This window comes from Rhopilema esculentum, chromosome 12, assembly GCF_057945365.1.
Source record: "Rhopilema esculentum isolate cy_ngs chromosome 12, ASM5794536v1, whole genome shotgun sequence".
In the NCBI taxonomy this organism is placed as follows: Eukaryota; Metazoa; Cnidaria; class Scyphozoa; order Rhizostomeae; family Rhizostomatidae; genus Rhopilema; species Rhopilema esculentum.
Genome location: NC_142826.1, coordinates 7,652,664 through 7,663,961, shown reverse-complemented (window position 1 = coordinate 7,663,961; position 11,298 = coordinate 7,652,664). Strand labels below are relative to the sequence as shown.

Sequence of the window (11,298 nt, the reverse complement as noted above, 5' to 3'; positions counted from 1 at the left end):
CAATGTTCTTCTGCAGAAAAAACATCCCTTCCTGGCTATATATGCTTAAATTACAACCTTATAGTTTAAAAACAACTTAAGAACAATTCAACCTAAACGTTTTGGTAGAATTGAAAACAGCCAACATAGACCAAATATGCTTTTTTGATAAAATGTGTGTAGTTTAATAAAGCTCATTCAAAATAGTATGACCATGGTACTTTTTTGTGCTCTTTTATAGCAAACGAATTTCTTAAAGTCCGTCAGAATCTATCAAAATTCCAATTTCCAATTTTCGATGCAATGTTGAAATTTATTTATACTTCCATTTGAGCTGAAATTGGTACAAATATTTTCAGTGGTTGTGGCTTGTTTCAAAGTTCTTCTTCTCTTCAATCGTATCATCCCGAATTTCCCGTCAATATTACAAAAACTGGCTTTTTGACGCTGTAGGAATGCATGTAAATCTATTATGCTATAAAATGTTCATTCGCCGCATTATTTAAATTGATTTCGCTATCTATATTTTGCTGGACTTGAAGAAGATGCCAAGCCATTGAATGGGAAATCAGTTCTATTCGAATTCTGAAATTTTTTCTTGGATGAGTTTTAATTCTCTATAATACACACCTACAATGAGATGGTTATGAGGTGTCATGACATATTGTACACGTTCCTGTTGTTTTTGAAGAAACTACTGCAAAACTTTGTTATGATGTCACATGATTTGTATATTATCTATGTTAATATACAAATCATGCGAGTGAGAGGGGTGGGTGAGCCAAAAATCAACAGATATGTTAGTCGAAGGTAGTAGCCCGGTGTAAAAAAGTGTGTTTAGCCTCAGATTTTGAAAATAGATACACAACGAATACAATATATTTTTTGGCATAAGATTGATAGGAAATATACGGACCTGATTTTTTTCAATTTAATAGGACTGAAGGTTTTCTAGAAGGTAATTTTCACGTTTCTTTTGAAAGATAACTTAGTGGCAGCATTTTTCAAATCTAGAGGCAGAGAATTCAGTAATTTAACATAATTTAACATCAAATGTAAGGAAGTTTAAAATTGTGGAAATTGATTGAAGAGAAAAACCAAGGCTAGAAGACTGTCTAGTACTGTAATGATGAAGGCTTTTTGTTATGAAGGTAACAACGTGGATTTCTGCTACCAAATACGTTCAGGATTTCGAAGTAGAAATTATTACGTTTAACTGCCGAGTGGGAAATCTTCTCGACCTATCATTTTTTATAAATTTGCAAATTTCTCTGAAAATAAGACATCTGTACTTATTCATGGTGGAGTCTCAAGTCCTTAACAGAACACCATATAAAAAAACTTTTGTTTAATAGCTTTTTGTACAACTTGTAAGACATGCTTTCCAAGTTACTTATGTGTCATGGAGATGAGCATATACTTATCAATAAACATTTACAGTTCGGCATTAATTATCTACAAAGAAAAACACCGTGACTTATTCATATTCTTAATAATTAATTCAGCCAGGCATTTGGAGTTCACCTTTCATTTTATTCATCTACATATTTCCTTAAATAAAAGTAATTCAATTTTATCTGCTTATTGATATTTAGGCCGTTATAACATGGCTACAACTGACAATCTAGTGTTCGGCGAGATCCTCTTCAAAGAAAGAAGAACTATGTCTAGTCCACTCCCTGAATCTCATTTACATAATATTTGAGGCTTAAAACAAAGCAAATTTAATCACAAAATCAACAGCCAATCTTTCGGTTGCAATAGGAAGGCAGGCAAAACTCGTGCTGAAACGAGTCAAGAAAATTATGCTTTCATGAGAGAAAGGTTAATTCATTACATGAGAGGTTTAACTTGACTTGCCGTATGTCTAACAATTAATTAAGGAGCTTTGAGGCACCAACAAGGATTCCTACTATTGTGAAGCATCCACGCTTTTGTGATGATTGAGAGGGTTCTAAATGCTTTGAACTACAATAATACAGAGTAACGCTAGTGGGTGTAGTGCTGGCTTCAAGCAAACAACGGTGCATGGTTAAATCTGCTACCACAAGCTCGAAATAAGAACTTTTCATAACTGAAAAAAATATAATCTTTTGTTTCCGAGACCGGACGAAACACGTAGCTCATCATAGCTATGGCAGTCATAAACAACTGAAAATTTGCTGCTTTTTTGCTCTGCACTAAAATGATTCACCACTTGTATCACTGGTACACTGCCAGTACTCTACACTTTATCGTTGCAAATTCTCAATAGCGTTCTCCTTCCTCTCCAATGACTTTCATTATATAATTTTCAGATCTCCAATGATATTAACGCTCCAAACAACATAGTTGTGAGAGATAAGGAACACGTTGTCGGTTTCTTTCAGAGCCATACTTGAATTTCATCAACTTTATCTAAAATAATTCGTTTAGAATCTGGCAAATCCATGGTATAAAAATATATGCTTTTGCCAGTGGGCCTATTGCTGAAAACGCCCAAAAATAGATTAAAAAATGCCAATTTACTCGATGTTTTGTTATTCATTTAGTTGTTGCTCTTCGTAAAAGAATACAATAACACTTTTCTAAACAGACATACAGAATAACCTTGAAAAAACTGTCAATCAAATCTCTCTTGGTCTACCTTTTCAAAAGACAGCTAGATATAAGTTTTAAAACCATCGTTAGCAATTTTTAGTTACTTTTGCTGTTAATTTTTACTGTTTTTATCGATTTTTGTAAACAGATGCATAAACATTCATAAAATTTTCATGCTGAACAAGACTATAAAAAAGAAAATCCCATTCATTATTGAATATTCAATTTTCTAAACGTAGCAAATTTGTGCAAGAAGATGTTTGACTAAAACTATGATTAACAACAAAGGGTTTTTAGAAGCGTGTTTCCATTCATTATTTCTTGAAAACATACAAAGCTGGCAAAAAATAGAAATGATAGAAATGGCATCGATAGAACATCAAAAAATAAAACAGAAACAACTAAATTCAGTAACATAGCATGGTGACAGAGAAAACAATTTTTAAGTTTGCAGGAAAGAGAGAATTTTGGCATTAAGATACATCGACATGACGACATTATTCTAAGAAACATGTAGTAAAATTGAACTGTTCTGACACAGTACTAAGAATTTTTTTAACTTATTTGCAGTCCCAGAACCGATTCCTTCGCAAAATTGTTCGTGATTACAAAAGTGTATACGATCCGAGTTATGTGTTTCACTAATGCCATTAGCAAAAGCGCTTTTGCTTTAACTTAGAACCTCTAATGTTTCCGATATTCAATGACAGACAGTTAAACGAAAAAATCCTACCGAGAAAATACAAGTAAACTCACACTTTTTAATCTCGAGATGAATCATTCTTTAGAGCTAACGATTTTGGCTACATATTTTTATCAAATCTAATGAAGCATAATTCTAAATCATGATTAAAGGTACAAAACGTTAGCATGTTTTATTTTCTGTGGTTAGCATTTTGAAATTTTCATTAATCTTTCGTGGAATGTCTAGAAACAAGAACAAACACCAAAATCCATTCAAGTGTATTTATGTCAAACTACGCACTTCTATTCTTAGGACTTTTCCAGGTTAACAGAATTTGTCCCACACTACTCTATTTTTGACATTGTTGACTTCAGTTGAAGAGAACGTATGCAAATATCGTCAATAAGATTTAATAAACGAATCTGCGCTTGACGAATCTGCGCTTGAAAATGACTCTGTCTCTCCATACAGCCTCGTTCCATTGTTCATAATTTTTTGAAGTACTACACTGTAAGCGCTGCACTGAAGGATCATAACCTCGAAAAAGACCATGTATAAGAATAATTGTGCTTCGAAGTTTTGTGTAATACAAACAAATAAAGTCTTGATAGTATTGTATACATGGCATCCATGGATATAGACTGTCATATAGCATTCGGAGTAGAATTATATGTTTTTCCGTTTATTTATCAAGGTAAGTTCACTTGCCTGTGTGCGATTGAGTATACGGGGAGATGTTAATCGTCTGCTTTTTACCAGTTCTCACATCACTGTTCTTTCTCCATTAACATCAACTTTGCAAATTTTCCAAGCGTCTTAAGGCAGTCCACTTACGAATCTCGTGGCCTGTTTAGAGAAGATTATGTATATCCCGTTAAAAGCTCTATAAAACCATTAGGCTTTTCAGAAATTTTCAAACAGACAGATTCTGGAACGGGCAACTACCCGTGCACAGAGTAGAGACAGATGCATAGATTAAAAAATCAAAATCTCCAGAAAATGCAAAAATTTTGTAAGGTGGAATATGAATCCATTTTGACTGTAGAAATGGAAGAGAGGACAAGAAGTTACTTCGCTTTCGGGTCTTCACCAAAACCAAAGACACGACGCCCTTTGTTGGGGTTCTTGGAAAAATCGCCTAGGTCGGTTTAACCATGCTGATGAAATAAGTTGAATAAGATGTTAAAACTCTTATTGAAACATTAAACAAATGCTGTTACATAGTAGCTAGCTATTCCTATAAATGATTTCATAATAAAAAAGAGGCGAAGTGGTCAAGTGAGAGGCGAAGTGGGTAGGGTGCTGTTGGCGGCGCCCAGGACTAGGACGCGCTTGCCTCTTATCCACCCAACAGCCAATGGGTACCCCTTGGCAAGAAAGGGAGGCTAATGCCAACGACCACCCTACCTCGTCATGATCTTGGCCCAGAACAGGTTCCTTCTCTTACATACACTTCTCAAACGTGTGGGTCGTTCATAGGACTCGTCTTTCTCTTCACGTTAAAGTTCCTGTAAATGAATTCATCAATAAATTCCCTTTTAAGAAATATATATCGAATTTTATATTACTTAAAAGCAAGACTCGTGATTAAATGAAGGAGACGGGGTGAAAATAGCGGTTCTTACAGCAACTTTTTTTTGGATAATTTTGTTCGGTAGCCAAAAACGCTTGCTTTGTTTGGTTATGGTTAAGCTTAAAGGAAACTAAACGGCGACTTAAGTAAAAATTATGCTGGATTATAGAATAGAATATTTTTTCCTCAGTTTTTCTGATTAACTCATCTGATTCGAGCTGATGCAATAAGAATACAATGCAATCTTCGTTTTCACAATCTAGCAGCATAATGCATTTTATGGTGTGTGAAATAGAAAAAGAGACAACTGAATAAAAAATATATTTATTATTTTACATTCCTATTAAGCCTTGATAAAAATGTTTACTATCATTCAAGAACGAGAGTAATTAATCACTTGTTTGATATGTCTGATTTTGGACGCTTTCCAGGTTTTCTAACCAATTGGCCTATTTATAGACATTCGGCAGCTGGCTAAAAGACAGACCAAAAAAATGCAATTATCTAGATAATTTTTGGCTCTTGCAGCTATGTGTGTAATCTTGCAAAGTAAACTGCTGTTTGTTACCAAGGTGTAGCTATACCCAAACACAAATCTTCAGCTGTAGCGTTGCTACCCCAGAGAGGATATCTTTCTTTATTGTTTATGATGATGATTAGTGATTGAGATTGATTAATCACAATAATGTTGATGATGATGATGATAAGGATGATTGAATATAGTGATGACGGGCTATGATGATGATGATGATGATGATGACGATGTTGATGACTGATCGATGATTATAATGATGATAACAATGAACGACAGGGGTGATATTCCACTGATAGATAAACAGACCCATAGATATACTAATGTATAAAATATTGAATGGAGGAGATTTCTGCATGCTTAGGCTTTCACCGCGTCGTGTTCTAGTTCTAAATTAGCAACCCTATTTAGTGGGTCACCAAATCCGATAAATGAATATTTCATTTCCAAGCAAGATTCTAGCCAAAATTCAATTAATACTATTGCACTAATTGCAATGATGGCTATGAAAATTAACATCCGAACACGGTCTATGAAATAAAACATCTGAATTTGTGACCTAATTCTGCGCTTAATAAAAAAAATTATCCGCATAAAATGAAATTAAATTTACCTCTACGGTAGAATGAAGTTCGCCTAAGCTATCAATTAATAATGGTGCCAAAAGAAGAAATTGAATTTTCAACGTTTATTGAATATTTCCGTGTCATCGCTGAGATTAAAAATAGAAATAGAATAAAAGAATAAAAAATGAAATAGAAGAAAATAAAAGTGCGATAAATCCTTTTATTGCTTAATTTCCAAGGAATAACCTAAGGTCTACGGGGCCTTATAATGCAATGAATTCCATATTGAAACGTACTAAAAGCACTATTCGTGTGAGAGATGCAAAACCATATTTTACCGAAAAAAATTATTTTGTTACATTTGGCATAAGATCTTTTGTTACCGACCAGCCCTCTGAAAGTTGGGGGTGTGATGCCCCCGCACGCTACGCCTCTGGGTGTGTGGCTGTTTTTTTATACCTTATGGGTAAAAGACTTTGATTGGGACTGTGAATGGTCATCGCGAATTTCACGTTTCTTTATTTAGCTTTGTGTATCAGTCCATTGCAAAGATATTTGCCAAGAAAAGTATTCCTCCAGACAATGCCCTCAAGCTTTGATAACGCTTCTCGATAAGGCGATGAAGATAAGACATGATTTTGGCGTGACGTGGTTCTTAAATTTCCCCTGTTTTCAGTGGCCATCAAACGTGTTTCCGCCTTGCAGTGACGCAAAAAGGAGGAGGCCTGAGCGAACTCAAGGAGCCCCATCGGTAATTTTTTAGAAATGAGAGTCCCCAAAGCTGTTGAACTTTAACAATGTGGTCTACTAAAGAGACTTCCACCCTTGTTTTCCCCATGTGTTTGTTGTGCCACTGTCACTGCCATTGTGCCCCATATGCTTACCTGGCTCTGCTGGCGATCTTTGTTTTTTCGAGGATTCCTCTTATCTCAAATCTAGGAATAAAGATAACAAATCTGGTCATCAGATTCATCGTAGCTCTATGCATTAACAAAATTTTATTGTCTCTACGTAAGAATAATTTTGGACTTCCCATTCAAACTTTCGAAGCTGCTAGTAATCTTTTGCGAGCATTTGTATGATATTTTGACAACTAAAAAAGGCCAAGAGCATTTTTAAAACTTTTTTGCTTCAAATTTTTTATAAGCCCCCTCTCTTTTAAGCCCCCCTCTAGGACTGAAAGAATTAAATAAGCCACCCGGGGGCTTAATAGAGTTTCATAGTATGTCAAAATAACAAATTAGACAAAAAGACCAGAAACGATAAAGAGGAGAACAGTTTTTGTGAAAAGAGCAAGTTATCAGCACAGTCCGACTATGACTTAAAAAACTCCAAATTTATGCGATAGAATGCATTCTAAATTAAAAATCACCTTTTTTATACACGAGAGATGGTCAAATTTAATGAAACTAAACTTCAAACAGAATGTTGCTTTGCTTTGATTTTTTAAAAAATAATTAATGCCTCAACAACCTCGTTTTATAAGTCAGTATAGTATGTCTTCAAGACTATCATTTGTACCACCGTAAATTCTCTTTTAAGCCCCCCTCTCAATTAAGCTCCCCTCTCTTATTAGCCCCCCTTTTCTGAAGAAAATTTAAGTAGCCCTCCTTTCAATTTAGCCCCCTAAAGTTTTACTGATGCCGAAATAAGTAAACTTGACAAAAAACAGAGATTTTCATTGCTGATTTAATGTTTTTTATTTCGCAAATAACAAAAAATTAGTTTACCACTATAAATGGTCTTTTATTGAAAATATTTATTAAGCTCCCTCTCTCAAATTAGCCCCCCTCTCTTATAAGCCCCCCTTTAAAGTGCTGAAAAACAATAAGCCCCCGGGAGGCTAAACAAATTTACGGTATGTTATTTCGCCAGTTAACCTTTCTTGATACTCAAATCAATTGGAAAGCTGATACGGCTAGGTTTCTAAAAACTAGGCTTTTTAAAAATATTTGTATTAAAGTTAAAGTATCTTAGTAACAAAATAATGAACTGAAAACTGAAAACCGATATAAAATCTTTCTTGCCGATATAAGACCGATATAAGTCTAAACAAAAAGACAGAAAAATAAATCAAGGGGCAAACAGTTTCGTCAGTTGACACTTACATCGAAGATTCGAGATAGAGAGCTCCAGGTAGGACGCTAGCTGTTGAAAGCTTTAGGGACAGCGATCGCCAAAAACGGCCGAAGCCAAGAAAATGGGTAAAGAAGTGATTTTTGCCGACTAAAAAAGGTGTGTCACACTCTTTAAGGGTGTGATCAAAAGATAAATACTCTTATATGCTGCTTTTATGCGTTTCTATCTCATAGTTCATACTTCAGTGATATACTTTGAAGATTCAGGTACTACAGAAAAGGTTGCAGGGTGAGTACAAAAATAGCTTCTTTCGCCCAGCAAAAATCCTTAATGTGCCAACAAACAAAGTGTTGGGGTGATTTCGCACCCCTCCATATCCCCTCCCCCTTGCAGCGGCCCTGAAGGTAGTATCACTTCGTTAAAAATCCACCTAACATTCTCCAAACTGTCGAGTAACTACACACATTGCCTTGAGAAGCATTATGCTGTAACCCCCTCCTCCCAACCCTGGCTAAGATAACAGTAGTAGCGTGTCTACGAATAGAAAGAACAGCCATGCAAATCAAGTTGAAATTTTCAAACGCACAAGAGAATATATAATCTCAGTACACAGCACTGACAGACACGAACTATAAATAGGGAATAAATACCTTATATAAAATGTACTTAATGTTGGGTGATGGTTCTATTTTAGGGGCAAACGACTTATGTTCATTATTCCTATTCTATAGGACGACTCAAAGAGTTCATAACGCTAGCCAAAAGAGGACAATGCACCCTGGCTGTTATCGAGGCAGATTCATGCTTAAGTCCATTATCACATAGTAATTTTGCCGTGTTTTATTAAAGTGAAAATCGATTATCGCTAGAATGATGATCAAACGTCTTTCTCGGTAAATATCAGAGATTGCTAACTGCTTTGTTACCGCAGCCAATCACTTGCACGACAAAGGGAGGTTGTGCAGGTGATCTTGGGTCTGATAAGACCGTAGCTCGATTCAGTATGTTTTCATTCTACATAGTGGAGGCTAGAGGCAAGGTATAAGAAAGGAAAAACATCTATTCCTGTACATTGATCTGTGTATATCTGAGCAAGATAAGTTCCATGGAGATTTAGAACTTGATTTGGGAGAAGTGAAGCAGGCAACGAACTAATCATTTTCCGCAACTAATTATTTTAAAAGCTCTCGTTACAGAAGATTCCGTCTGTAGCAAGTAAGTTGTTTTTTCGCTTTCTTTGCATACATAATCCAGATTGAAAAGTAAAAGCAAACATAACGAATAAAAGAAACTAATGAACGAAGATTCAAGCCAAATGCAATCTGTTTTGAAAACTATTTGTTTACACTGAAAGAAAGAACATTCGATTTACTTGAAAACAATATATTTCCAAATATCATTAAAACTCGATGTACAAACTTTTAACTGGGTAACAAACTTTTAAGATATGGTAAGGAACATATTTCGTTATTTCCTCGCTGATTTTGAGTCATTTGTTGATAGAACTTTGTCACGACTAAGAGCTAAAAGATTTAGTGAAGTAACACCATAGATAACTTAACATTTGACACTTGATGTACAATAGAGTAAAACTCGCTGCTCAGATCTGTCAAAACGCGCCCGTGAAGTCGGCACTGCTTTCAAACAAAAGACTCATTTACTAAAATAAACAAAATTTTCCAAAGCAACCATTAAAGATGTAAGAAACGGCAATTTTGAACAAATTTTGTTTTCTAGGAAACTGATAAGAATATCACCACATATAACATAAAGCAAAATTCAAGTAATCATTAGGGAGTAAACGGAAGAACTGATATTTCTAAATGCTTTTCATTCTTCCTCAAGATCAACGATAACAGTATACAGCTGCTTCAAAATGAAAAGAAGTGCTCTTCTTTATTCGGAATCTCTTTAATCCGTTCATAAATGGTTAGTGCAGTCAAGATTTATTCACTGAGGATTCTCCGAAAAACACTTGAAGTAGCTAAACAAGTGCTTTAATGTTATTTGGTCCTTATTGAACCCGCCTGTTAAATAAGAGCATGTACTGGTGGGATAGCTACAAACAGCATAATTCACAGAAGCCGCAATACTTTGTTTGCTTTTAACACAACAATAGCTAACCTACAGTTGTATATATGCACAGAAGCAAAATTATCGTTGTAACTACACGTTTTTGTTAACTTTGTTGAGTTCGATCGACGCTATTGAAAACGTTATACTTGGTTAACATCGTTCTAGGAAAGTGCAGCGTAATAATGATAGGTAAAGCGATAAGAAGCTACGAGGAGTGCAAGAAAGAAAAACAGAAAACCAGCATGCTAACAACTGAGAAACGAATCTCCTCGCAAAAGGCCATGGCAGTGTTGCACTGCGAAGTGACGATAAATTAATTGAGTACTGGTACTATATGGAGATTTATCTCTATAAGCCTACCTACAATCCCGGACAAAAATATTGAAACAAAATGCAATTTTTGTAAATTTCTACTTCACCTTGCCCCTGTAAATTCGAAGCCTCCCTTTCCCCTCGAAGCAATGTTGGATTTGTAGTTCTATCATTTCTCCTTCAAAATCATGCATTCAACATTTAAATGGGGGAAGGGGAAAAGTTATTTTTTAAAGGAAAGTAAAAAATTGAACCTTTCCCTGAAAAGTGTCAACCATTTTTGTCCGGGATTGTAGTCTCACGATACCTAAGATACTTATCGAACATATATGCCACATATTTTTGTAAGATTTGCCCAAAATAGTGGAAACACAGCATAAGATATATTTGTTGTTTATGTTGGTTACATAACTGTTTAATGTAGTTCAAGCAAGTCAGCATCATTAGGCCACTTGAGGTTTTGTGTGCAAGATGAGCAAGTCTTACATCAATTTATTCTTACCCCGTACTCGCATCAAAGGCATGCGCATCAAACTCAATTGCTACTGCGCATGCTTTTCGCTGTAAGCAGAAATGATAGTTCACGGCTTACTTATTTGTTTCCGAAACAATATTGGTTGCAAGCGCTTTGCTTTTTTCTGCCTAGAGGCAAAAGGTGTAGGCAAAATACACCCAGACTCAAAACGCTTAAAAAAGTTTTCCAGTTGGATCTTAAGGATTAAATACTACGCACAATTTCATTAAATGTAGGATACCAGAAGCAGCTTCATTGTGTTGCGCTATCTTCTCATTGTTGTCCCTTTGACTTAAAAAAAGTCAAACTCGCACTTCACGCTTGATAAATAGGAGTCTGAATCTCTAGGAATGTGGTACCTGATTCTAGGACATTGTTTGGCTGCCAGGGAAACTTGCTAGT

General features: G+C 35.3%; 1 protein-coding gene across 3 annotated transcripts in view; it reads left to right on the top strand.

Moving 5' to 3' along the window:
- Positions 1-11,298, top strand: part of LOC135681768 (histamine H2 receptor) — a 33,374-nt gene that overhangs the window by 16,269 nt on the left and 5,807 nt on the right. The window contains exon 1 of one of the 3 annotated variants that reach the window (XM_065196370.2): positions 8,827-9,209. The exons of the other annotated variants lie outside the window; for them this stretch is intronic. The gene's annotated coding sequence lies outside the window, so the exon portion shown is untranslated. Of the gene's footprint in view, positions 1-8,826; positions 9,210-11,298 lie in introns of those variants that run through there. 3 annotated transcript variants of the gene reach the window in all.